The 23,897-nt window shown below is 38.3% G+C and overlaps 1 protein-coding gene across 1 annotated transcript in view; it reads left to right on the top strand.

Moving 5' to 3' along the window:
- Nucleotides 1-23,897, top strand: part of rap1gap2 (RAP1 GTPase activating protein 2) — a 296,773-nt gene that overhangs the window by 80,887 nt on the left and 191,989 nt on the right. The gene's annotated exons all lie outside the window — the stretch shown is intronic.

Genomic DNA, 23,897 nt, shown 5'->3' on the forward strand with positions numbered 1-23,897 from the left:
GCAGACCTGAAATGATCCCTTGACCTGCTGCTTGCTATGCAGCCTGCATTACCATTACCATACCTGAACAGACAGCTAGGCTCTTAGGTTTTGCTATGTTCAGCTTAGTTTCCAGGCAGGCATAGTGCATTCAGCTGTTACTAATCTGGCCACAGGTGCTCAGAGTTAGCAGTCAGTGTGACTATGAAATCCCCAGCTCTGTGCTCATTCATTGCCTGTTCAGGCCCGGATTTGTGGCGAGGCCACAAAGGCCCGGGCCTAGGGCGGCACAAGCCATTTTGCTCCCATACGGAGCAATGGGGAACTCTCCCCACTGCTCCGTATGGGAGATTCAACTCTGGCGCTTGCGCATGCGCGGGCGGGGGAAGGGGGGTTCACGCATGCGTATTGGCGCGGCGGGGGGGATAGGGGGCGCCAAATGGGGGTGGCCTCGGGGCGTCCCCACTACAAATCCGGCGCTGTGCCTGTTGTAGATTAAGTTTGCTTGTTCCTCTGTGTTTCATTTGCTCAATTCCTGTTCCTGGTATTTGCTCCTGTCCCTTGTGTTGTTTCCTGGTTTTGACCCCAGCTTGTTCCTGACCTAGCGGAGCCCCGATGACAAATTCGCCACAAATCCAGGACTGAAAGTATTTGAAAAGGATTTCTGGCCTGCACTCTTCTAAAAGCTGCCAGCTTGAAGGCAATGTGTGCCACTTTGCTAGTTTATTTGGCATGCGAAGTTATAGAAAAAAAATTATTTATTATATTAAAGACACTTTGAGCCCTGATGTACAAAAGCCTTTAAAAAAAACGATTCTGTGTAGTTGTCCATTTAATTCACACATCATTACAAATATTCAAATACTACTCTAAGTAACTACAGCAGCAATTTAATGTCTATTTCTAGTTCTTACAATAATCACCTTTCAGCCACATGAACCTTTGGCATAACCTTTACCTAGAGCTGTGTCTTATTTCCTTTATCATAATATATGCTGTAGCTTGCATATATATATATATATAATGGCTCCATAAACAATTTAATTTTATGAATTTATTTGTACTGCTAAAAAAAGATTAAAAACTATTATACCTACAATCGTATGCAGCCTTAAAGATGTTGAACCATTGTCCCAGCCTTCATTTAGGGAGTTAAAAGAGAAGATATAAATTGTTCCTGCATGATACTTTACTGATTTTTTTTATATATAATTGTCATAAGTGGATTGATTTGCAGTGTTATTGTGAATTGTTCTTTCTGTATAAAGTTATATGAGAGAACAGTGTATATATTGGAGAGACTTATAGAATATAGTTATATGAGAAAACCGTGTATATATTGGAGATAACCAGAATACGTGTTGGTTTTAGTGGCAGTAGTAGTATGGGGAACAAGCCTTATTGAGAGAGAATTTAGGGCTAAAAGCAAGTCAGGTTGTTGAATTTCTACTGTTCATTAAAAAGAAACTGCTTTTGGTGGAGAAAATTATTCCCTCCATTTCATGCCTGTTACAGAGCTGTACTTTGGTAAGAACAGGGGTTACAGCAGCTTTGATGCCCCTATTATTAAATAATGTTATAAATAATATGGAGCTGAAAGGCCATCAGGAACACTTATCAAGGAATATCTAGAGGTAATGTGGCCAAGACTGACTCTTGTAATCCCCAGTGACTCACTTATTAAGTTCAGGTGGCATTTGCTGTCAGTTACAGAGACAGTCTGCTTAATTCCAGCTCCCTCTACATGTGTGATTAGGAATCTAGTGATTGATGGATCTGTCACTGAGTTTCAGTTTACATCTCTGTCATTAAAGATGGAGATTCCACATCCTTCTGGGCTATAGATGTCCTATAACGATTAACTCTGTGCCAGTCAGTGTCCATCTAACCACATAAAATGCTATATATTTCCTAAGGGTGCTGCACTTTCAGAATAGCATATGTAATAAAAAAAACTCTGTCCTTTGTTTGCCAGTATTGATAGCTTCCTTTGTGTGGTCCTGATTAGAAACAACAGTGGGTGGTGTTTTGCAGGTCTCAGGTGTGCTCCTTGCCATAAACCTGTTGTACCGATTCCCAATAATTTATTCCCAATAAAAGCTGAAAATCAAGAGTTTGTTATTAATATTTTTAGAGGCAGCTCTAAGTTGGAATGAAGTAATGGGTTTTTTGCATCAATTATTTATGGGCCTTGGAGGCTTCAAGGTGACAAAGCAAAATGGGCCTTGGAACAATCACAGGTTTCTATTATATTGCACTTCAGTGGGAAGTTGGTTGACTTTTACAAAAGGGAAAAGTGTTTGGACTTGTATGCACAAAACAAAAACTGTAGTACCGTGTTAGCCAGTGTCAAAAATAATGAAAAAAAAAACACAAATACAAGAGTATTGTAGAAATGATACCTATATTGGCTAACTATAAAAATACATTGCAAGCTTTCGGAGCTCTAAGGCCCCTTCATCAGGCAAATACAAATGAGAACTGAAATGGCACAACATTTATACTGATAGATCAGAAAGAAGTGTTTACAAGCAATAAATTAGGAAGTTACAGATAGATAGAGATAACTTGTGAAGATAGTAAAAGTAATTAGGGTTTATTAGGGTGGGTTGTAAATAGTCCAGGGGTCTGGATTCAGTCAGGTCAGATAATGTGACATGAAACCTGACCCCAAATTAAGGCCCTGTCTTAATGTGTTGAATAACTCCATACATTTGAATTCATAGATCTTCCCCTTCTATCCTATAAACAACCTCCTAGTCTGAGGAAAATGATTGTTAGAAGTGCTCTTTGGGGAAGAGCAGGTACATTTCCCTACATAAAGCAGATACATTTCCCAACAACAGCAAAAGATGTGAGCCTGCAAATACATCCTGTGCAAAGATCAAATTGCAATACCAAATACACAAAAAGTCTACACCATTCGGGACTGCTATTCATGTGCTTCCTCCAATGTGGTGTACTTGATCATATGTACTAAGTGCCCTACAGGAGGAATGTACATTGGAGAAACAGGGCAAAAACTACGCACAACGATGAACCATCACAGACATAAGATCAAGACCAAAGCGTGTGATACACCAGTGGGACAACACTTCTGCAATCAGGACCACAGGCTTCAAGACATGAAGGTGTTAATTCTAAGGGAACTTTGGAACTGAACGAGAAAGGAAGATCTATGAATTCAAATGTATGGAGTTATTCAACACATTAAGACAGGGCCTTAATTTGGGGTCAGGTTTCATGTCACACTATCTGACCTGACTGAATCCAGACCCCTGGACTATTTACAACCCACCCTAATAAACCTTAATTACTTTTACTATCTTCACAAGTTATCTCTATCTATCTGTAACTTCCTAATTTATTGCTTGTGAACACTTTTCTCTGATCTAACAGTATAAATGTTGTGCCATTTCAGTTCTCATTTGTATTTGCCTGATGAAGGGGCCTTAGAGCTTCGAAAGGTTGCAATGTATTTTTATTGTTCGCCAATATAGGTATCATTTCTACAATACTCTTGTATTTGTGTTTTTTTAATTAGAGGGGAAATTCTTTTATTATCAACAGCAGTAGCACAAGTACGCCACTGCTCTTTCCATTCCCTTGAATAGGGAGAACAGTAAGTTGTTTGGCAGCTTATACTTGCTTAAATGCACACTGTGAAATAGGGATTGATTGCTGCTATGTGTGGTGGTAATCAAATTTCTTCATATGTTGTAGACCTTGGAGTCACATCAGATTATGTGTAAATAAGTGATGAGCATGGATTCGCAGCAAATTTCCACATTTTGCCATTGGCAAATCGTTTCATGAAACTTCTACGAAAAAATTGCCTCGGAATAAGTAGCCATAGTCGCATCAAATTGGGTGCGACCATGTCAAAATAGGCGCCTTTCGAGTGCCTTTCGAGAATTTTTCACGCATTTTTTTGTTCTTTTCGCACATTTTTGTCCGAAGCGAAATGGGACAGATTCGCTTATCACTAGTGTAAATGCTAACTGGGAATTTTAACTGCATTAGAATTAATGTAAAAACAAAATTTCTAGGAAGCTTGATAATTTTGTTTAAAAAAATATTTTGAGCCCTTCTGAACCACACTGTCATAACTGCATTAATGATGGAATAGGGCCTTTGAAAAAGCAGGACCATCATTTAGACCATCATTTATTTTTTTCCTTTTCCGTTGTTGTATTTATATAATTGTATTACAATAAGGGGCACATTTAAGAATGATCATGCCTTTGGGCTCAAGCATTCGGATCCTAAAACCACGTATGAGAAACATAGCAGTCCGGCTTTTTAGTGGGACAAAAGCACGTTTGGGAGAAACATTTCTCTCTTTCTATTCTGTATATGTATGATGTGCTTGGGAGCCACTGATTTTTGTCATAGGAGAATGATATTTATGCAGATACTTTCAAGGCCATCTCTTTTCTAGATATCAAAATACTCATCTCAGTTTGTGATAGTGTGACACCACTCAGATGTATTTCTAGTACTAAAGGAAGGGCCACACAATAATGTACCAGAGCCATTTAGCACTGAAAAGGTTGTGAGTGGAGAAAAGGAAAGGCTTGTCAGCCATATTCTCAAATCACAGAAGCCATTCAGACCACAGATTTATGAGGACTAAAAGCAGAACATAAAGAAAACGCACAAAATATTTCAGTACAGGGTGTTCTTTTGTATAAATGAGAAAGAATATAATAATGATGGATACTCACAACGTTCCTCTGAATGAAGTTTCTGGGAGCCTTGAGATTTCTTTCATGAACATTATATTGAAGGATGAAGAATGAGTCTCTACTGGTACGTCCGTAATGAATAGTTTGGGGATTTAAACAATTATGTTAACCATGTGGAACGCTGGATAGATTGCATATTCATTAGTTGTGAAAATAATTGTTCGCTTAATATTTTAATTTTGGCAATTTTATGCATAACCTCAGTGAATTCATTATTTTAGGTTATTTTCATATTATACATGTTAAAGGCAATCAATTATGGATTTATACCATCCACATTTTGCACAAAGCCTATTATTATAAAAGTTATGATTATAGCACCAATAGCACCCATGCATAGAGAATACACCTTTCTACAGTCTATGGGTTCACAACCTTACCACATGGCCAGTAAGTTGTAGGCTTACAACCACATTGGTTCATCATTAGGTGGACATTTGACTCAGTTACAGTAGGTATGACAGAGAACACATTCAAGATGCTTGCAGTAGTTTAGGAGAAAATGACTAACTTGACCCTAGGTTACTTTCTAGTAGATTTGTAGAAAAGGTACAATTTATTATGGTAAAGAAATAAAGAAAGGGACATGAATTGCTCTGCCTGGTGTGGCACAAATGAGTTCTGACTGAGATACAAGGAGATCTTGGAGAAAAAAATATGTAGTAATGTCTGAAACAAAAGAGGTGGAAAAAAAAGTAAAGTAGAGGGGACAGAGAAGAAGGCGTGGGAAGGGAGGACAGGACGATGAGAATAGGAACCTTAATGTTGTACTGATACAGAGTTATACAGCTGTGGCACAATTTTAAATCTTAATTCTTAGGGTAACAAGAAGCAGGCTAAAGGCCAAGTACTTGTATGTAGTTTTGTACATTAATATATTAATATAGGTGCGTGTATGGCCACCTTAACAGTGAAGATGGGAATAGGATAAGGGACAAGGTAAGGGGCAAAATAATTTAGGGACCTTGTCACCAATCCATTTGCATTACAGTAATATGTTCATCTTCAATAAGATTATGAGACAATATTAAAGAGAATATGGCTGCCCATGAAAAGTTTGTTTTAGGCGTGAGCTATATACGTTCAAGCCAAATCAGTCAGCGTAAATGTCACAGCATCTCAGAAGGGTTTATCTTCTTGAAAAGCATAAAGGATTCAGAAGAAGCTGCTATTTGAATTACCCTTGTAATATACAGTATATACAGCTGTTCACAGTATTCACAAATTCGCAGAATGGCTTCTTCATTAAGGTTAGGGAAAATCAGATTACACAGTGCCCTGCAACAACAAAGTCAAATTTTACATATTTTCCAGCCGTGCAGAAGAACAATGTTATGAATAGGTATAAAAAACCTACTATTCCGAATAAAGGAGTTATAATATGTGGGAAACTTTGATCTCTAGCTTTACTACCTTGTTCAATCACCCTATTCTTCACTGTGGTTATGTAGAGCTTAAGGAGTTATTCAGAATGGATCAGCTGATCTCTAATGAAGATTAGAAAATAACAGGATTGTCAGTAGTAGAATAGATCAGGGTGGTATAGCACAAACACTTAAGTGTCAAGTAAGAATATTTTTATTTGATCCTAAAACAAACAATTCATTATTACAGTTATAAATTGTTAAATAAGTTTTAAAAACTTGTTTTATTAATGTTTATGCAATCTGTCAAACAGGTAAACTCATACCCTTGATATAGTACATGCTGCGGGCCAAAAGCTTTAGTTAGATGTATTGCATAGATTTTGTTTTAGCGTGTAAATGTCCTTGGGCTTGAGGTTATCCTGTTAATAGTTTTAACAGTAGCGGTAATTAACTAATTAATGAAAAAAATAGTACAAATGAACACAAATGATTTCTATGCTTGTAGTTGGTAATAGGACTGCTATCAGTTGTTGAACTCAATTAGTATAAAGGTGGGGTTCAGAGTGTGTTAAGATTATCACTTATTCTTGCCCTGTACGTTGTCCTGATGGTCCAAATATGATCATAGGTGGTTACCCTTTTTTCATTTCAGGCTGCCAGCTGTTCAATTGTGGCTCTAGGGTCCATGGCTTGAAGTTTTGTTTTATATGAGGGGGGCCTGGGTTTCCAGAATTTTACAATTGTCGATGTGGTGGTGTTAAAGATGTGAAAGAGGAGTTTCTTAGTGTATTTGGGCACGTGGTCTGGGAATATCAATAGCAGTGCAACTCGGAAATGTTAAGCTAAAGTTCCTTGTTGATGATATGGAAGACCTGAGTCCAGATCTGTTTCAAGGGTGGGCAATCCCACCACATGTGTAATAATGTTCCGGTTTGCCCCACAACCTCTCCCAACAAAGTGGTGAACAGTTCTTTAAACTTATTATGAAGTTTTGATGGTGTTATGTGCCATTTGTATATCAATTTTTTTGTCCCGGTCTAAGTCCCAAGAGGATCTTAATTATTATTCTTGTTTAAGTAAAATTTGATATTTATGAATTCCAAGTCTGTGATGGAAAGGATTCCTTTGTCTATCCATTCCTAAATTGGAAATCCTAAATTACATATTTAAGGCTCTCAGGCATCCGTAGTGAGGGAACTTTGCAGAAAAAAAGGTTTGGTCTGATATTTGTCTCAGGTTTCTATTATTGTTTTGGTAGATAGCAGCAGGTTGTTAGGTCTGCTTTCTGGGGCTGTGCATTTTGACTGAAGTGTCTAACAGAGAAGCTGTATAGTAGGTGTGGATGTTTAGCAGGCATAAACCTCCCTTAGAGGCTGGTTGCTGTTGGCTACAGTTTTGGGTTTGTTTTTTGGGGTTTTTTTTTCAGAAGGCAGAAAAGTATGGAAAATGGCTGTACTTATTCAAATTGATACTGTTTAATTGTGCCATCTTATGGCATAGTTACCAGTTGGACAGTAATATTCCCTGAACTTTTTCAGTTGCATCTCGTGCTAGATTGATGGGGGGAGAGGATTTCCAACAATGTAAAGGAGTAATTGCTCTATGAAACCTGAGTGACAAAAGGGGGTCCCACTTTATTTATTATGACAGATATGTTAGATGTTGGGATTCACTCATACAGTCTGCCAACACTTTAGTGACTTCCATGTATGTTCTCCTTCTGGCTAGTGTGACAAGTCTGTATATAGTTGGAGGTCTGAATACTTCGGATCCTGTTATTGGTCATTCTGCTTGCGGTGAGACATACCTTGAGCAGTTCTGGTAGGTAGTCTTCCAGTTCCTGGGTTTGCACCGACTCCAGTGTTCAGTGTTATGTTGTTTCATCACAACCTATGCTCTAGGTCCACTACTATTTGCCAAGCACTCCATTCTTTTTTTTTCAAGCTTAAAGGAACAGTAACACCAAAAAATAAAAGAGCTTTAAAGTAATAAAAATATAATGCACTGTTGCCCTGCACTGGTAAAACTGGTGTGTTTGCTACAGTAACACTACTATAATTTATATAATAAGCTGCTGTGTAGCCACGGGGGCAGCCATTCAAGGAGAAAAGGCACAGGTTTGCTTAGCAGATTACAGACAAGTACTGTAGAATACAATAGTGTTTTATCTGTTATCTGCTATGTGCCTGTGCCTTTTCTACTTCGAATGGCTGCCTCCATACTACACAGCATCTTATTTATATAAATTATAGTAGACTTTCTGAAGTAAACACACAACGTTTACCAGTGCAGGGCAGCAGCACATTATATTTTAGTTACTTTTATACACTTTCATTTTTTGGTGTTACTGTTCCTTTAACCTGCATGTCTTCCAGTTCAATATGGGCTGTGTGCTCGCCCAGGTTTGTTGTATATATCTGTGGATGTTATATGCAGGGTCCTGGTGCTGTGTCACTGTAGGGTGTTGGTTGGTGATATTTATAGGCTCTTTGTGTTGCTGAGCTTGTATCTCACGCATCCTTACTCTGTGCTGACTAGCTTTGCCCCCACTTGTGAATAGATATACATCTTAGGTAACAAAAGGTAATAAGATAAATTAATTTGGAAATCTAGTTCATAGTGATGAGTGAATCTGTCGGCAATTTGGGAAATGCAGCTATGAGACTAGTGATGCACGAGATTTTTTGATGCGACCATGACTTTTTTCTCACTCATGACTTTTTCCTTAATCAGCACATTTTTGTGCCAGTTTCACAAAAAAATTTGCTGATGGTGTAATGTGGAATTTTGCTGCAAATCCATTCCTGGTGAAAAATTTCACTCATCACTATTATCTAAGCCAGGAAATGGAACCGCAGAAGCAACAAGTTATCATTTACCACAAGTACATTTATTTTTAACAAACTTTATTAACAGACAAAATGTGAATCCTCTTTTTCAGTAGTCTCATCTTAAATTTTTTTTTACAAATCCTATATAGGTACATGCTGTTTATTGTGGGCCACTCCATAGTCTTCTTCTGTATGATGTTGTTTTAGTAGTACAAGGATCCCTTATCTGGAATCTGGTTCTCCAGAAAGCTCCAAATTACTGGAAGGCCATCGCCCATAAACTCCATTTTAAGCAAAGGTGGCTGGCTGGGTTGCCTAGGGAGCCTGGCAATGCACTGGAGCCGCTAGATGATTTGTATGCAGACAAACACATTGTATCTCATTTCTAAGGTGAAAGAAGCATTCTCATAAAATTCAGCACATGTGCCATAAACTGAACGCCATGGTCTTCACCGACGGTCTCAGAGGAAAAGTAGACTATAAAATGCGTTATGCTGAACATTATGTTCATTAAAAGGAAACAGAAGGATGTCAGGCATTTCTGAATTAAACAGCAGGCGCTTGCGTGCGACATCACAGGAAGAAGGCTTGATGGGCTTTATAAGAGAAGACATTGCTGTAATCGATGTTACTTTTTATTTAGTGTTGTGGTAATGTGAAATTACATAAGAAAAGGACTTATATACTATAACTATTAGCTTTTGTATTTTTAGATTTACTTGATTTAAATTAATTTTTTAAGTATTAAGGATGACATTTGGGCATTATTAGCTCTTATCAACAGATGGCTGTTCTAGCAATTGGCTACAACTAACAGTTTCAGTTCATTACATACTAAGGTTTTTGTAACAGCAAAACCTAGCAATAGTCCAATAAACCACAGAATCAGATGGTTGCTTTCTAGATTCATTATGCATACCAGTAATAGCTAATGGGTTAATGTAATGGCAGGCCCAAATTTGTGGATTGGCCATAAAAGCTGGGGCCTAAAGTGGCACACTACTCAGCCACATCTGCACTTGCTCTTGTTTTTCTCCACCCCACTTACAATTAGGGGTTAACCTAATGCAGGTTTTGGTTCTGAATTCAGCCAAATCATACAGAAAGCAGTCTTCTAAAGATTTTTGATGAAGTAGATTTGTAATCTGCATGGATACATAAAGCATAAAAACAAAATTGATAGATTAAAGCACATAGGATTATTTAATATTATTTATTTATGTATACTTCTTTCTTTCTTTGGAGTAAAAGTGTGCCTTTGAAGTTGCTTATTTCCACAACCCTGAAATTATTCTCTGCATGTTTCATATGAAAAAATCTTAGCTTGCTGTCATTATACTGTACATTATATACACATATTTAATGGATTACTTATTTCTCTGATTTTTAATGGGAAAATACTGGTTGGAAAGAACTGCTGTCGGGATACACAGTTAAGGCCAGCTAAAATATACGTAATCCTTAGGGTGAAGACACATGGAGCTACTAGTAGCAGCTACTTGTTATGGTTACTAAAATAGACAATGCTGATCTGATACTGATAATTGTCTCTATGTGTGTTTTAGCAGAGGCAATTCTCAGTATTGCCTATGGCAGGGAATTTTATGGCGTTTAGTAGTTGCTACCAAATAGCTCCATGAGTCTTCACCCTTATTGGTGAATATTGGGTTTATTTAAGGTTTAAATTATTTTTTTAGTGAATTTATGATCCAAATTACAGAAAGATCCCTTATATGGAACACCCAAGTTCCTGAGCATTTTGAATAACAGGTCCCATACCTGTATATAACATTACATACAACAAGTTCAAACAGAATGATGTTGTTTGACTTGGTGTAACTTAATATTGAGGACACATGAATAGATTTTTGATCAGATTTTTTTTTAGGTACTTCAGGTAATGTTGCCAGAACACACTAATTCAGTGGTTGCCAAATGGTGAGGCTGGCCTGGAGCAGTTGTGGGGCTGGTGGTTGGTTTGGGGGTGCCAGTCTGAAGGCAGGATTGGGAGGGATTTGAGGACTATGCTTATTTGTTTTGCTAGATACAACTGAAAGGTCAGCATGAAGGTCAGTTAGAGTCTTGGGGCAAAGAATTATATCCTGGAGGTGTGACTGAATGACTGAGATGTGTATCACAAAATGTACCTTCGCAGTTCCTACACAATAATGTTACATGAGAAGCTGCAAGTTCTAAAGATTGTTATTTGAAATGTCTAGTTGACTTATTCCCATGTCCCTTGCTTGGGGTCACCTGGTCTAAACTTTAAGGCAATCTGAGGCTGTGCCAGCTTTAGCAAGACTAAGGTTGATGGCAGATGAATGTGTATAGTGCTGCCCATTGCAAGTGCAAGATAAAATAATCCCATGTCACTGAGACGTAGGGCATTTGCATAATCTTGCTGTTTAAGAAAAAAATATACATTTGCCCTCCCTGTCTTTACTAGGTGAATAGAAAAGAAAATAATAGACCGAAGCCCTATAATGATATTGTTTACTTATATCATAAAAATTAGTGCTTAGGTATGATAAGGTGAGATTCTTGAACAGGGAATAAATTAGAAACATTTTTTAACATATTTGTATTACTATGTTTGGAATGGATACACTTCTTCTATCTAGAGGCAAAGTTGTTGGAAAGAGATGTGACTGCAATGCAGAGGATGAGTGCATGCATTAGTTCTGCAAACCCCTGTGTTTTCCTGATATCACACTGACACAGGGATGAGTAATCTGCACTCCTGGCTTCAAAAGTAAGGTTATCGGAGGCCTTGACATGTGCCACCTTCCAGCCTTACAGCAATATATGGGGGCATTGCTCTGATACACTGTGCAGCTTCATAAACCACCCATACAACTGGGTTACAAAAAAAATATCCAAAAGTCAAGAAGGCTCTGTTGTTACAAAAATAGCAATTAAATGTTCTGTTGTTTTGTTTTCCTCCTCAAATTCAGAATGTAATTATGAAGACAAAAGTAGTCCTGGCCCTCTGGTGGTTACTTAGTTAACAATAGGAAATTAAAAACAGCACTGAAAGAGCAATGCAATAGGAACAGCTGCAGTACTGGGCAGTGGATAGCTCAGGAGTTGGCAACTGAACATACGTTTCCCAGCTATGTCATTCACTTAATGTGCCTTTATTTAATTTGCAGAGCATTAATTGCCACAGTGGATGCAGTGCCCAGCACGTAAAATAGGGTCACAGAGAGGTGACAGCCACTGTTAACTCTTGCATAGCTATGACAGTTCTCCACAGAACAAACAGTCCATCAACTATCATAATGGTTTTTCCAAAAACATGAGTGTCTTAGTTGGGCCATACAAGGGCTCATATTGGTAGCTTTGTTGGACCATGTATCGGTCTGTGTTGGTTAGCTTAGAAATTGCTGTCAGGAACGGGTAGCATTGGCCAGTTGATGCAATAATTTCCCAATGGGTATCCATAGGGCCTGTTTTATTACCTATTTGTTGGACTGGGAGCAACATATGGTCCCCATCTATAGTGGCCTGCCAATCTCACTGACCAGTCAGATATCAGCATTCCATAAGGTAGCCTAAATGCAACAAACAGAGGTGCTATCTGCACCACAAGAATCACAGGCCTGCTGTCTGTGCCATTGCAATTACTTGAGAAGTACTCAGCAGTACATTGTAGCAAAGGGCAAACATGTACCTTTTCAAAGGTGCTGACTGCTGAACAATACAATTGTTAGTAAATTTGTAACTCCCCAACTTTCCCACCTTTCTGGACAGTTTTGCCTCTGACCTTTGTTTATATACCTTCGTATCCTCCCAAATCTACCACAGACACCCACAAAATCCACTCTTCATCACACCATGTCATTGCTCTGCCCTTGTAATGTTTTATCCCCACCCATGTGATATTCCCTGCCCTGTGATGTCACCCCCACCTCACCTTCCTAATGGCCAGTAAAAAGCCCCAGTAAATGTAGCATAATTATGGACTATTTGCAAACCTGGTTGGTTTCACTAGCAATCTGGGTACAACTTATATATGTTGCTTACCTATCTCGTAGTTAAATGGCAGAGTATTTATTCCAGAAAGATCTTTGTACAAGTCTTTCTGAATTGAGAAAACCAGTGCGATGACTGGTGAAATGTCTTAAAAAAAAACACAGCAAGTCCAGTTGATTTGACTTATTACTACAGATATACCATGACCTGCATAAATGAGAATCGTCACAAACATCAACATGGCTCACTTAGCTGCATTCGGTTTTGGAAGTACTGTTCTAGAGAAATGCTGCCTGCCATATGGGCTCTCACAAGCCATTTTAACTATTTTCTCAAAATATGTACTTTTTCTCACATTTTAATGTTGCAAGAAAGTAGATCAGACAGTTGTTCTGGAGCTCTAGGTTGAGTAATATACTCATAAGGCACTGAAATGGACACAGTGCTCTAAAATGTCCCTCTTATTCGTACAAGGAAATTGACAAGTAGGCATATTTATATTGTGTCTATGTACAGGCTATAAGCAATTTTAGGGGTCCTTTTTCTGTTGGCACTTTAGCACTGCTAACCACTTTCAGATGGTCAAGAAATGTAAGAACATTCCCTCTCATATCTTTGTATAAAGGGATCTTCAGACTAACCAATGAAACTGTGGGAGATGAGAAAGAAAAGTGTGGGTAGCACATCTGTACAATGACAGTATAAGGCAGAATACTATATATCTAGCGATGAGCATGGATTTGCAGCGAATTTCTGCATTTCACCATTGGACGAATAATTTCATGAAAATTTTGCCACCGAAAAATTTGCCACACGCCAAAAAAAGTTGTGGGCGCATCAAAAAAAGATGTGGGTAATAGAACCATTTCGCAAATTTTCCTGTAGTTTCGCAAATTTTCGGCTAAGCAGGACAGATTCGCTCATCACTATATATATATATATATATATATATATAAAACAGTCCACACGACAGCACCACACTCCAAAATCTGCTGCTCTGCAGCTGCCCTGTGCACGGGATATCACATAAATATCAAAATAAAACAGCCAGCACCAAGGGTCTTTGTATTTCAAAAAATCTCTTGTGTATTATAATTGCATGTACAACCGACGTTTCGGTCCCTTTTGGGACCTTTTTCAAGGTTTCAAGACCTTGAAAAAGGTCCCAAAAGGGACCGAAACGTCGGTTGTACATGCAATTATAATACACAAGAGATTTTTTGAAATACAAAGACCCTTGGTGCTGGCTGTTTTATTTTGATATATATATATATATATATATCTATTGGTAGCCTCCCTAAACAATATCTTCACTCCTCTCCCCTGCTGCAGTTTACTATTATATTCATCAATCTATTGATATTTTCACCAGAGGATTTCAGAAGAAAACTGAATAAATAAGATAATGTGGCCTTTAATGTTAACTTGTGTTAACATTTAGTAAAAAATAAGCTAACATGCAAGTACCCTGATAAAAAAGAAACAAAAGACTAATGAGAGCATTTGAGGTGTTAAAGAATATTGTGGCTTTACCAAATATGTATTAGCTTCAGCAGCCCTGCAGTTTTATGATGTATTTTATTGTTCAGCCTGCTTTGCTCTCCTATCTTTATTGTCTTAATGAAAATTGGGAAGGGGCTAAGGAAGATGATTCCCATGCAATGGCGCCTGTTATAATAATGTAATCCCTCACCCTTGATTCTATGTGTGTTTTTGAAGAATGCTGTGCTCAAGTGCAGTGCCCCATATGCTGGATTCCATTGGGGGGATATAATGTGAAATGTGTATTTAATCGGCTCTAGGCCTTAGGGGCTGCCTTATCGAGATTCATCATCATCTGCTGAGCATCCAGACAAGGTAACTTAGGGGACATGGTTCAGACAGGTTGACAGAAGTTTTACCATCTAAAACAGAGCAGGTTGCAGGGATTCTCATGCACCAATGACTTTTCTTCCCACTACTGGTTCAGGTGAAAGAAAGCTTTAAGACAAGGATTGCAAAACTCAACATTTTATCATTCTTATTAGGGAAGGAAGCAAAGCAAGGGTTGAATTTATAAAACCAGAGTGTACAGAATGTACAGAACACTTTGCATATGAAGGACTTTCTTGTTGTGTGCTCACTGTATTTACAATTATAAATGACCTCCAAAGGCTTATGTTAGATAGAAGTATCTAGGTGAAATGCCTTGCAAAATGATACAATAAATTTATGTTGGTATTTTTACTGTCTTTATTTATTTTAGTTTTCAATTTGGCTTTATTGAAAATGTTTATTGTATGTAAGTAAAAAGAAAGGTGTCAGGTATATGACATTGTCAAAACAATAAAAGTATATTTAGTATTCTCTCTTAATCACTTAGAAGTAATACAGCAAGAAAAATATCTTGAGTCCTTGAATAAGAAAGAGGTTACAGATTGCAGGGTCAGGCACCTTTTCGATCTCAGACCTCTAGGTACTCAGTACTGTAGTTGTAGACAACAAATGTTTGTTTGTTTGGCATTAACTTGAAATATGAAAAGGAGTATAAAGAACAAAACAGGGTGACATACTGAATCCAAGGCGTCCATATCTTTTGAAATTGGTTTAGTTTGTCACTAAATATGCTGGTGAACTTTTCTTTACCATGATCCAGTTTATTTTATTCTTATGTTGGGGATAATATGGGGGACTTCCAGGATTTTCCTGTGGTGGGTTTGACTACTAAAAATATTTGAGTAATATGGATTCTGGCATATTTCTTTGTGTCTTCGGTACTGGATGTCCCTGAAGCGCTTGTTCCAGGTTTTTGCTGATGTTGACACCTGTGTCCGAATGTATCATCTCAAATACCCTGGACCAGAATCTTTTAACTCTGGGACATTGTCACCATGTGTTGTAGGCTGTCCTCTCCTCTCCACATCCCCTAAAGTACATTGGACTGTATGCTCTATTAATTTTATGTAGTCTGGAAGGTACCAGGTACCATCTTATGCCTTAGGCCTGTGAAGTAGGTCAAACTTTATCTAGATCTGTCCCCAGATCCTCCTCCTTCAGGAGGGTGTCCCAGTGGGGATGGGCTATATTTGGTGAGATTGCCAAATGGGCAAAAGATTCTGGATTAAGGTAAATAATATGCCTTATTAAGCATTATCGATCGAGCCCATGGAAATATTTACAGGTCCTAAATTTAACTTTAACCCATGTTTTCAGTGCTACCAAACAAGTAATAACTAATACCTGGCACACAACCTAATTAGATATTCAGCTTGTCTAATATTGATTGGATAATATGATGGCAATGAAAAAACTGACTAATTATGAATGTAAAGAAAACCTCTGGGCCCTCCTCCCGAGATTTCCAACTTGCCGCACACCATGTTGCATATCCGTTTACCTCCTTTTTTCTCCTTATCTTTAAAAGGGCAACCTGGTGGTGGGAGGGGAATGGGCCTGGGCCTGTGGGGCCAATAAAGGCCAGGTCCCACCGGTTATTTTGCCGGTGTCCTGCTGGCTAAACTCAGAAATTCACTGCAAATCTATACCTGGCAAAAAATTTCGCTCATCACTAGGGGGGAGATTTACTAATCTACGAATCCGAATGGGAAAAAAACGGATTGGAAACGAACATTTAGCGACTTTTTCGTATTTTTTGCGATTTTTTCATTGCCGTCGCGACTTTTTCATCGACGTTACGACTTTTTCCGCGAATTGTCACGACTTTTTCGTATTGGGCGCTCATAAACGGCAGGCAAACCTTTCCGACTTTGCATGATTTTGGAAGCCTCCTATAGGACTCAATGGCACTCTGCAGCTCCAACCTGGCCCAAGGAAAGTCACGATACTGAAGCTTGAATGAATCTGAAACTTTCGTACTCTGCGCGACAGAAAGATTATTTCGCGACGGCGACTAAAAAGTCGTGACAATTCGCGAAAAAAAAGTCGTGACGGCAACGAAAAAGTCACAACAATTCGTGAAAAAGTTGCAACGGCGACGAAAAAAAACGCAAAATACCGATCATAACGAAAAAAACGCATTCGGACACTTTTCGGACGTTTGTGGATTAGTAAATGTCCCCCTAAGTATACAGTGGAATCCTTTAATGAATGGTATTTTCCAAGAAAATTGCAGTTGTAAATTACCCCTTCTAGGTTCTGTTCATTATTGCAAACAGACTTATATCATTGACAGGGTGGTCCTCAAAATTCTGGCCAGTTACTGACATCAGTAGACAGAATAGTGACATTGCAGACCTGCATTCATCTTATAGTGCCCATCCTTGCGCCACCTGAAATACAGCTACTGCAGTTTCAAACCCCTGACAAAAAGCAGAGACATATTCAAAAAATAATGTATTTAGTTATTTTGCTAAAATGTTATTAATAACATGCTTTCTCACTTATATTAAAAATAAGATTTTAGATAAAGTTTACATTTAAAGACCCACCAAGAGAAATGAAAGCATCGGTGCTTAGAAGTTGATTGGGCCTGATGAGCAATCTGCATAACTTTGATTAATGCAAAACAGATTTCAGATTCCAACATTTCCTGTAACCAATGTATCTATTTAACCGAGTTCAGTATCCAATTAAAGGTGCAAGGACTGGAAGTTATTATACATTATTTTCCAGCAGATGTGCATGTTTTATTTTCTATTATCTTTATGATTTCTAGGCAGCCTAAAAATCATAAGCCCACGGAGTGAGATAGTCACCCGCAATAGATCTCTGCTACCGTGGGTGACTAACTGCTCCGAAATGCCTTTCCAGTGGCAACAATAGGAGTCTCTGGTGGAAAGGCCTACACATCTCTTCATCTTTCCGAAGTTAGACAAAGTTTCCTCCTGCAGGCAACTTTATGCGACTATGGAATGCTGAAGTGATGCATAGGCCATTTCACCGGCAACTCCTATTGTTGCTGGTGGAAAGGCATTTCGGAGTGGTTAGTTGCCCATGGTAGCAGAGATCTGTCACTGGCGACTAACTCGCTTTGTGGACCATCATCCTTAACACTCTCCTCCTACAAAAACCTAACACAAGTCTCTACACCATTCTCTCATCTGATTACGTGAGAAAGCTTTGACAGGAGAAGTAGAAATGTATCCACAGAATGCCTTCCAGACCACTGTGTTATACTGCACTTAATTCTAACCCACATGTCAATGCTTTATTACATCAATGCAAGCTGTTTCCCAACAGTTCACTGTATTCTTTTGCTTTTTTCTGCCATGTGTGCACTTACCACAAACAGATTTTTGCCCTATTTCACAACTCACAGAGCAGGTATTTGCCCCGGCCAGAGATTAGGGCACATGAGCAGCCAGTGCATGTTTGCTGCCAAATGATCACATCCTACCAAGATTGGTAAGCACAAAAGGACAATAAACTGCCGACTTGGTTGAGACTATAAGGACCTATACCATATGGCCAAAACATATGAACAACTTTTTTAATTATCAGAATTTGCATTTTAAGCACCAGTTACCATTGCTGAAACAAGAGCCACTGTACAATGACATTCCTGACTATTTTGTGATTCTTACGGTCATTAGAAATAGTAGGTCAATGCAATATGGACAACATTTAATTAAATATCACAGTAAATATGTCTAAAATATGGTCAGTGCATTTTACTGGAGACACAGAGATGCGAGACTTGGTGCTTTGAATTCAGAAGACACATGTGGTATATAATGAAAGTTTAGAGAGGGTGAGCCTCCCCAATAAGAGACCAACTACTATATACTTATATACAGTATGATGGTAAGTTCTCCAGTGAAAAGCCTTCTATTGGTAGCCTCTCCAAACTAATGTTTTACCACACCCACCCCCATTTGCTGGCAATGTCACACAAAAAATAGTTTGTTTGCAAGCAGCCACAGCCAGTGGACAATAACCATATGCAGGTATATTGCAACCTACTGCAGTGGAAATGGAACTGCTGCTTGCTCTTCAGCAGACAAAGGCCGCCCAAGAGGCAGTTGACTAAACTTCTGAGTTTGCCCATTTTCTTTAGGAATATCAAACTCCATTTGCAAACAGATACTACTTGCACAGCTTTGTTCAGTGGATATAACACACCTTGATAGGCAGAACTGAGGTAGATGAGTAATGCATATAAGCTACAGCACAGAAAAAAATATCAATATACTCTACTACACACTGGCTAGACAGCTCTGTGGCTCTCATGTCCTTACAGGATTCCATTGTTTAACTGGCTATTGTTTGTTGGAATACTTAGTAGGATCATTTATCAATGTCTCCTAGTGCCACTCTGGATCAGTCTACATATTGATTCTGTTAAAGTATTTCTATTGAAGTATGTACCTCATGCAAGCTGCAGCTTACCTAGCAATACACTCACTGCCTGTACGCCTGTTCACCTAGTTCTTCGGATCCTAAGTAATACATAAACTCCAAAAACAGTTACGCTTAATTAAATTCTAACAATTAGCCTCCCTGGTAAGAGGAATTTGTTTACTGGGTTATACTTTAAAATTCACAACCGTTGTGCTAAGCCCTTCAGATTCATTGAGATCTCCACACAACAGTTTGGGGGGAATGTTTCCCCTTTCTCTAGTGCACTCATGATGGGGGCGTATTTATTAACATTGTAGGTGACTTGTATTATTACTAATAAATTGTACAATGGCAAGTAGGCAAAATAATTTACCATGAATATTGTAATTTAACAAAAAGTTCCTTAGTAAAACATGTATTAATGGCTACTGTATAGAATGCTCTTGCTCAGTAGCAGCTGTTATAATGTAGGTAAATCCTACAGGTTGCTGTACATTGACTGTACTGGCATGTGTTGTAAACTGGCCATAGGAGCCATGTTCCTACTATACATATAGAAGCATCCACCAACATTAATAACTGCTCTGTTAAAACCTAATAAAGTGGAATTAGAAGTGGTGTTTGAATTCACACCTTGCATCATTTTCCCTTACTCTTGGGAACTGTATCATGCATGGCAGGGTGGCAAGTATGCAAGTTAAGCATCTTCATGTGTTAAGTCATGGCTGATTTGTCATACTGAAAAAGATCCACTTATGGTAATGAGATGCACCTATGGAGCTATGATTATATTGTGCAAACATTCTCTGTTCTGGACCTTTGATCAATGAAGAAAGTCATGCTGTTGGGTGCAGCAGCTTACTGTGCTGTATTGCAAAGGGTAATTACTGCAGAGTATGTTGTAACAGATTTAATACAGACATATGTTGTGGCATAACTCACAAATGCATTTGAACCCCCAAACTTGTAAAATGTAACAGAGGTTTGACTGTGCTAGGTAGCAGGGCTTTTCAGCGTGTGTTTTTCTATATGTTCATGTATTCATGGGACCTGTAATCCAGAATGCTCTGGAACTTGGGTTTTCAGGATAATGGGTCATTCTATAATTTGGATCACCACACTCGAGCTACCAAAAAAATCATTTAAACGTTATATAAACCCAATAGGTTTGTTTTGCCTCCAATAAGGATTTATTATGTCTTAGTTAACATCAAGTACAAGGTACTGTTTTATTAGTACAGAGAAAAGGTAAATGGGCTTTTACATTTTAAATTATTTGATTAAAATAGAGTCTACAGGAGATGGCCTTCCTGTAATTCTGGGCTTTCTCGATAATGGGTTTCTGGATAATGAATCCCACACCTGTATTAACAAGGTACCTTGGGCAGTGAACTGAGGGACTGGCACCCACAAGAGGACCACATCATTGGGTGGCGGTCCAAACTAAATGCCAGTTAGCTTGAGATTTGGGGCAAAATCCTATTTGCTCTATATATATTCATGATATGATGACTGAATTAGCAGGTTAGAAATGTATGTCACCTTGTAATGGGGCAAAGGGGGTCTAAGGTATAGTGGGGTAATATGTAACAGTAGAGCAAGACAGAGTCTCCTACTTCATACAAATATTCAGGTCCCACAAAGCCTGTTTTGCCCTCAGCCATTCTATGTAAACCAGTGATGCAATTTAGTTTTATTATAAGTCCTATTCTACTTATAGAACACTAATCTAGCATACAAGGCAAGCTTATATCCGCAGTGTCATGAACACAAATAGCCTTATGAAATGTTACCTCTGGGCTGGTCTTTATCTTATAAGAATAGCCTTGCTTACTGTCATCTCTGCTGGATTCTGAATACAGGGAATGTAAAGCACATGACCACATGGCAGTGCCATATTACTCATTCTGAGTTATTTGTTGCTTACAAGACATTTTATATGTGATCTCTTTGAACAAGCTTAGGATGCAGCGGAATTATATGAAGAGGATTAAGACTTGGCATAACATTATAGACTGTACAGAAAATATCTGATTATTGTGGGCCTCGGATTCCGCAGGATTCTGCATTTTCTATTGTCTGACATGGACCTACAGTTAGGGAAACCCTTTCAGCACTGGGCTGTTCCATTGCTTTGCCCCCACTAATCACTGTTATTGTTGCTGTATAGGAATGAGTCCATTGTATGACAGCTAATTTTAATGTAACCTGGAGGGGGCTCCTTTAATGTTCACAGAATGCATGCTGGTTTTTCCTCCTATTTCTGTCCTATACAATACACTGTTCAGCAAGTGGAAAAGATAACACCTGCTGCTTATGCCTTTCTTTTTATTTCTTCCCTTCCCTTTTGTTTGTTTTAATACATCTCTTGTAAGGGAAATAATTTCCATTTATTATCCTACTTGCTTTCCAAGAAACTCCATATAGAAAATACACGGAAAATTGTTTCAAATGATCCCAAATATTCATAAAAGTAAAATTCTAAAGGTGTTTGATGTTTAAATGTGTGAATTAAGATACTGAAGTACTTGGTTGCACCTGTGCAGTCTTCAACAGCAACCATTTAGATCACTGCTATTGTTTTTGTAGCCTGCTCAAAGCTGATAGCTTGTGGTTGCTTTTGACAACTGCACTAGTGCAATGTATCTCCTAGGTTAGTACATCAGCCCCTCATCTTTAAGGAATTAGAATGTTGCCTGTATAGGAGTCTGAATTCAAACTGTTGTTTTATAAAGCCAAACACAGGGCCATTACAGCCAAGCAGGAGACATGCCATGGTATAGAAATACAGGTATGGGATCCCTTAACCGGAAACCCATTATCCAGAAAGTTCTGAATTACGGAAAGGCCATCTCCCATAGACTCCATTAAAAGAAAATAATTCTAATTTTTAAAAATATTTTCCTTTTTCTCTGTAATAATAAAACAGTACCTTGTATTTGATCCCAACTAAGGTATAATTAATCCTTATTGGAGGCAAAACAATCCTATTGGGTTTAAATGATATTTAAACATTTTTTTTAGTAGACATAAGGCATGGAGATCCAAATTAAAGAAAGATCCCTTATCCAGAAAGCCCCAGGTCCTGAGCATTCTGGATAACAGGTCCTATACCTGTATATTTATTGGAGTATCCACCACAGTTAATGTAATTTGACCTTTCAGATTAAAATTGCCTTGGGCACATATGCACTCCTCTTTATCAGTGCCCTTACCCATATTCAATGAATGGGAAATATCAAATGCAGTATTTGTAATCTCTCTATTATGTGCCCATCACCATCCATCCCCCATTCAAAAAAAAACAAGACAGCTGTTTGCACACCAAAAGCCAAAAATGTAATATTACCAAATTTAATCTCAGGATTAATCTGCTTTCTTGCTACTTGTGTGAGGACCCTTCCTCCTATCCTTCTGGGATACAACACATGTAAAAAGCTCCAACCTTTGGGCAGGGTACCGATGTGCAATGACTACACCCGGAGCTTTGAGGGCTCTGCTGGTGGAACATCGAAATTGAATGGAAGGCTTTATCTAACAGGAATATGGTGTTGGCTGTAAGAAGTCAACAACTAATATACTAAAGAAACCAGGAATTACTCGCTCTTTAATTGTAACAATATGTACAGTATGTTGCTGCCAAAAGGCACTAACTGTTCATGTGTGGAATCCTATGGATTTGAAGTCTTTTGCTCTCCTCCCCCTTCTGATGGTTTGTTAAAAATAGATGCCCTTGTCATATAAATTCTCTTAAGATGTAAGGGTATGGTCTTTTTGTGTTTCCAACACCTTGCGATTCTATCTCTCCATGACCTTCTTTTGCCAATGTGTTCTAGATAAAAGAAGTCTGTGGTTGTCTATATTTATTAGATGGTTTGCATCACCCTTTATAAAATTGCTAAGCAGGAAGCCTGTATAATAGGTGATTTTGTCATATTTGATTTCTACTGAATTTTTTTTTCAACATTTGTTTATAAGGATATAAAAATGTTGAATCAAAAAGTTATTGAGCAGCATCTGATTCTGAATCAGCTGATTCTGATTCAACTGTTCAAGCCGTATATACATGGGTGAGTGTTTGCCACATTTACCATGCAGGGCTTTATGCAGTATTTGTGGGCCAGAAGCCCTAACACCTTTCCAGGGCCTTATTATTTATACTGATCAATGCACTAAAACTCAGCTACTGTTGAACTGCAGTTTCTAGCCTACAAATTTATATTACACCCATTTTACTAAAAATGCACACACTCTATATAGAGTATTTAATATAAAATGTATGGAGAAAATTATTTAAAAGGATAGCTATGGTGTTCAGAGAGTATATATATATATGCATGATGCTTCCATACTTGCTGCCTCTTCTGAGCCATTCTTTCTACATTTTGTTTTCTTCTATTGGTCTTTAACAGATGGTGCTCTGTGCTACAGAGAATGCCTAAGTAGAGACACTACTCATTGTTCTGACGTACAATAATCTATGGCCTCGCACTTACTTTCTATTCAATGAATAAACAGAGGTTCTGACCTCATGGTAGAGACACCAAAGAATAGAAAATGAGGGTGCTATTCACAGTGCTGAATGAAGATGTTAAGGTATAGGAATGGACAGAGGGGTTATTTGGCAAGGTCACCAAATGAGCAGATCTTTGCCTGATTTGACCACCTATGTGCTGGGCTGAAACAGGGTAATCTGATTATTTGGCCCCTGAGCCAAC

This window comes from Xenopus tropicalis, chromosome 2, assembly GCF_000004195.4.
Source record: "Xenopus tropicalis strain Nigerian chromosome 2, UCB_Xtro_10.0, whole genome shotgun sequence".
Classification (NCBI taxonomy): domain Eukaryota; kingdom Metazoa; phylum Chordata; class Amphibia; order Anura; family Pipidae; genus Xenopus; species Xenopus tropicalis.